At 42.0% G+C, this 4,583-nt stretch overlaps 1 long non-coding RNA gene across 1 annotated transcript; it reads left to right on the top strand.

Moving 5' to 3' along the window:
* The first annotated feature begins 259 nt into the window (after positions 1-259).
* LOC134095411 (uncharacterized) lies at positions 260-737 on the top strand. Its single transcript, XR_009940568.1, has 3 exons — positions 260-303; positions 392-471; positions 680-737. It is a non-coding gene; the product is annotated as an uncharacterized LOC134095411 (long non-coding RNA).
* Positions 738-4,583: the final 3,846 nt, after the last annotated feature.

Raw genomic sequence — 4,583 nt, 5'->3', positions numbered from 1 at the left:
TGACCAGACCAGTGACAGCAACGCCGAAGGTGTTACGTCACTGGGAGGGCGTGCCAGGCTACCAGTGACCACAAGTTAAAGGTGCACTCTTGTGATTTGAACTTTTTCCATTACCTAGCCTAAAAGTCAAGAAAAGTGCAAGTTAATAAACAAATAGTGCTCCTATCAGAGGTGGAGAAAATTAATAATGAGGATCAGGTGTTGTTGATCAGATTTTTGCCCACCGACATCAAGAAGTAGTCTGAGATGCACCCATGACAGCTGAATTAAGATGAGGTGGCCAGCATTTTCAATGTGCGTGAGGTAAGTGAAGCATAATCCTTTCTGTTTTACATAATCTACCATTAAAAATTGATGACATGACTTTTGTTGTTGTTTTTTTTTTCCATAGCTGTGTGCGGAATTCAAGGGATCACTGGATGGATGCTCCATCTGCAAACCTGATGAAGGCATTTAGTACCTATGACTGAGGTATGATAACCTTGTAAATGAGTGTTCAACCAGGCATTAGAGATTTGGAACATGGTCAGATAAATTCTTCGTACTTTCAATGGGGAGATAATGTTTTGATCATTTATTTTTTGCAAATTAAAAGTGCTATCAGTAATTGCCATAGCCAGCGTGAGGTACCATGGTGTGGTTGTTGCAAGGTGTGTTTGTTTTATTCTCTGATATACAGGATTCTGCCACTGATGTCTGCCACGAATGTACTCTCCTCTCAAGGGACTGTGCCTATATGAAGGAAGACCCTTAGAGCGTCGTGAAGAAATACATGGTATGTATTCCACAAGTTAATTTGATTTATTTTACTAATCAAATTTTAATAGTACAGAATGTCTTTTAATAGTATAGAATGTGTTTATTACTATATTGCTAAAAGTATTGGGTCACCTGCCTTGACCCCCATATGAACTTCAGTCACATCCTATCCTTAATCCATAGGGTTTAATATGATGTCGGTCCACCCTTTGCAGCTATAACAGCTTCAACTCTTCTGGGAAGGCTTTCCACAAGGTTTAGGAGTGTGTTGAAGAGAATTTTGAGCATTCTCCCAGAAGCGCATGTGAGGTCACACTGATGTTGGATGAAGAGACTGGTTCTCAGTCTGCGCTCTAATTCATCTCAAAGGTGTTCTGTTGGGTTGAGGTCAGGACTCTGTGCAGGCCAGTCAAGTTCATCCACACCAAACTCTGTCATCCATGTCTTTATGGACCTTGCTCATGTTGGAACAGGAGCAGGCCATCCCCGAGCTGGGCTTGGCCTCTAAGTTCCAGTGAAAACTCTGAATGCTTCAGCATTAACCAAGAGATTTTAGACAATTCCATGCTCCCAACTTTGTGGAACAGTTTGGGGATGGCCACTTCCTGTTCCAACATGACTGTGTACCAGTGCACCAAGCAAGGTCCATACAGACATGGATGACAGAGATTGGAGTGGATGAACTTGACTGGCCTCCACAGAGTCCTGACCTCAACCCAATAGAACACCTTTGGGATGAATTAAAGCAGAGACTGAGAGCCAGTCTCCTCGTCCAACATCAGTGTATGACTTCACAAATATGCTGAAAGAATGGGCAAAAAGTCCCATAAACACCCAGAGGAGTTTAAGCTGTTATAGCTGCAAAGGGTGGACCAATGTCATATTGAGCCCTATGGATTAAAAATAGGATGTGACTGAAGTTCATGTTGAGGTCAAGGCAGGTGACCCAATACTTTTGGCAATATAGTGTATAACAGATAATGAGCACTTTAAAAAATCTCTTGTTTTGTTACAGCCAGGTGTTCGTAGTCACACGGCCACGGCAGAGACCATATATGGCATCAGATGGTCGTTGTCCCCCCCCCCCCCCCCAGAGGACGTTTGGATCGTTCTTGAGGCCATAGGAGCTACGTAACGTACCATTTGCTTTTGGACTGTGTTTAGTCATATGAGCAGCTACAGTTTCTACTTTCTAAACAATGTTTAATTGTATCTGTTATGTGAAAACACACGATATGCACTTCAGTGAGCATTTAAATGTGCACTTGAACCCTTAACATGCAATATAGCTTTACAATATTGTGATGGGTTTTTTTGTATGTTAGGCTCTTTCAATATAAAAGTTGAATGTTGTGCACTTAAACCGTAATGTGAATATAAGGCTTGAAATACAGTTTGTATATCAAAAAACATCTTTGTCTGTTATTTGTTTTATCTTTTAGGCCTGTCATTGCATAATGTTTACCCCTTTTGGTGTTAACTTAAATGTAATACTTTGAACAGAGTTAATTAAATCATGGAAAGTATTTCCATGTGATTCAATTGCTCTCTTTCAGCATGAAGTAATTTGTTTGAACCAACTTGATTTACTTGGGTTTGTGCAACTTAATTTGAAGTAGTTTTCAATAAGTTAAATCAACTTAAATAGATTGTGTTAACCCAACCTAAGTAAATTATGTGGGCTCCAAACCTTGCAAACAAGTTTAATGGACCCTAACAAATAAAGTTGAACTAACCAAAGTACCTTAAGTTGGACCAAAGATATTGCTTAATGTTGAAAGTAAGTTATTTAATCATGTGGAAATACTTTCCATGATTTTTTAAAGTAAATTCAACTAATCCTTTTTTTGAGTGTACTCTCTCTCTCCATAACTTACTCTCTCTCTCCATAACGTACTCTCTCTCTCCATAACTTACTCTCTCTCTCCATAACTTACTCTCTCTCCTCCTGCTCCTCACTCTCTCTCCATAACTTACTCTCTCTCCATAACTTACTCTCTCTCCTCCTGTTCCTCTCTCTCTCTCTCCATAACTTACTCTCTCTCTCCATAACGTACTCTCTCTCTCCATAACTTACTCTCTCTCCTCCTGCTCCTCACTCTCTCTCCATAACTTACTCTCTCTCTATAACTTACTCTCTCTCCTCCTGCTCCTCTCTCTCTCTCCATAACGTACTCTCTCTCCTCCTGCTCCTCACTCTCTCTCCATAACTTACTCTCTCTCCTCCTGTTCCTCTCTCTCTCAATTCAATTCAAAGGAGCTTTATTAGCATGACTGTTTTTCACAATATTGCCAAAGCTAGTGTTACAGATAACTCTCTCTCTCCATAACGTACTCTCTCTCCTCCTGCTCCTCACTCTCTCATGCTCTTCTTCATCTCCCTCACTCTCTCTATTTTTTATTTAGCCTACAAAGGTGCAAAAAAGGACCTAATGTCCTTCCTGCTCCTTTTCATGATGATAGCCAAGCCTACTGAAAAGAAAACGTAGAGGATTGTAGCCTCTAGGATTGTAACCTCTATGCAAGATGCCGCATTGGCATTTTGCATTTCACAAAAGCTAAATAGCCTAAGCTACTCTCAGTTATTTCATACATTGTACAAATAAATATGAAGTTACATATTGCTGCACAACAAACCTTTAAGAAAGATGAAGGTTCTTAGTGAAATGACTGACAGGCTATAACTACTTACTTCACTGGCTTTGCTTATTCACAAACATAACAAGAGCAACATGCGTGATTGAGTGCCTAATACAAATAGTGTAGTGAAGAATAACAGTAAAACACGAATCTGTGCAAACAATGACATTACGAAATGAATCGTTTTCCTTACCTTCTTTGCTTTGCAGGTTAGTCCGTTCAGGGCTCCAGCTTAACCGTCAGAAGCAAAGTTCACAACGGGGGCAATAACGGGGGCCAAGAGCATTTTTACAGGGGCCTCGGCCCACCCTGGCCCCCGTCTAGAACCGCCAATGTGTGTGTGTGTGTGTGTGTGTGTTTGAGTGTGTGTGTGTGTGAGAGAGAGAGTTTGGTACGTCCCCCCCTCCGTTTCCCTGGCAGCGCTTCAAGAGTATTTGCGTCCAAAGGGATCCATCTCAATACGACTCAACACGCTACTTCATATTGCAGGCCATAGGTGGCGCTGTTTCAGTTCACCAAATCACCAAAAACGGAGACGAAGAGGTGTTAATGAGACGTCGAGGTGAACATGTTTTCCAGTCTATAGTGGAAGGTGGAAGGCTAGTCTCTTTGAGAACAGGACCAACTCTAGCCCCCCCCCCCCCCCCCCCCCCCGAAATCGCCCTGTTCCTACTCGAGAGGCCACAGCTCCCATCCAGTTTGGCCTGCCATCAGATGCTTGACCTCTCTGGAAAGCTAAGACACAGAGGCTTCAGTAGAGACCATCAGAATAACTATGTGATGTACTGACACAGGGCCACAGAGGCTAGAATATAGTTCTTTCTTCCTGGCGGATTGCAAGCATCTCTGAGCTGACCACATATCAGCCCTCTACCTACATAGGAACAGCGTTCGTGAAAGGGCTAGAGCATACCTGCCAAAACTCCCGTTTTCCCCTTGTTTCTCTCGTATTTTAAGGTCATCTGCTGCCCTCCCGTTTTGTTGTATCTCCCGGAAAACTCTCGTGATTTGCATGGCCATCATACTTCATCCGGAAATCACTGATCCATTCATTTTCATTACTCTGACATCTACCAGGTTGCCATATTGTGTATGGAATACACCCGACACATACACAATCACTTACTTTCAATTTCAACTCATCTGTCATAGGGTAACACCTGGCAACCCAAAACCCAAATAAG

This window comes from Sardina pilchardus, chromosome 11 (assembly GCF_963854185.1).
Source record: "Sardina pilchardus chromosome 11, fSarPil1.1, whole genome shotgun sequence".
Classification (NCBI taxonomy): Eukaryota; Metazoa; Chordata; class Actinopteri; order Clupeiformes; family Clupeidae; genus Sardina; species Sardina pilchardus.
This window is presented reverse-complemented; position numbering and strand designations above follow the sequence as displayed.